Below are 706 nucleotides of genomic sequence, written 5' to 3' on the forward strand. Positions count from 1 at the left end.
TTCCCAGGGAGGGTTTGAGGGGCTCCAGGGTCATTCCCGGGGCAGGGGCCGAGGGGACCCGCTCTGCCCCACGCTCACCTCTGCGGTTCACCAGGAACGGGGTGGAGATCTCGTAGTTGTGCCGGCAGTACGTGTCCACTGCTGCCCGCATGTCCTCCAGCCTTTCCTGTTGGCTGTTCCAATACTTGGCAGCCTTCTCCCCAAAGGGGGTGTCCCCCACATAGACCCCCACATTGCTGTCGAAGAGCAGGTACTGCTCCCGGTTGTAGATGGACCTCTCCACGAACCTCACCCGCTCGGTGCCGTTGATGAAGTGACACTCGAGCTTTCCTAGAAACTGGAACACCCCTGTGTGTGCAGGACACGGATCAGGGGGTGCCCCGTCCACCCCCATCATCCCCCAGCCCCCCACAGCAGGGTGGGAGCTCAGGGGGCCACCCCGGACCCCCCTTTCCCACCCCCCTCTGCCCCACGGATGCCCCAGCACCGGCTCTTGGCTGGGGGGGAACCCCCCCATCAGCCCCCCGGGGATGGACAGGGGGGTTGGGGAACCCCCAATGCGGATCCGACCCCCCCAGAGCCCCAGGGAATCGCTCCAGGGCTCAAGGGAGCCCCAGGGACCCCCACGGCACCCCTCTGCCTGCTCTCCCACACCCCCTTTCCCCCCTCTCCCACCCCTTTCCCACCGGCCCCACAATCCCCAGAC

The 706-nt window shown here is 66.7% G+C and overlaps 1 pseudogene; it reads right to left on the reverse strand.

Annotated features, from left to right (window-relative positions):
* Positions 1–43: 43 nt before the first annotated feature.
* LOC113979317 lies at positions 44–422 on the reverse strand (annotated as a pseudogene).
* Positions 423–706: the final 284 nt, after the last annotated feature.

The sequence above is a fragment of the Neopelma chrysocephalum genome, unplaced genomic scaffold (assembly GCF_003984885.1).
Source record: "Neopelma chrysocephalum unplaced genomic scaffold, ASM398488v2 Primary Assembly neopelma1_72997, whole genome shotgun sequence".
Lineage (NCBI taxonomy): Eukaryota > Metazoa > Chordata > Aves > Passeriformes > Pipridae > Neopelma > Neopelma chrysocephalum.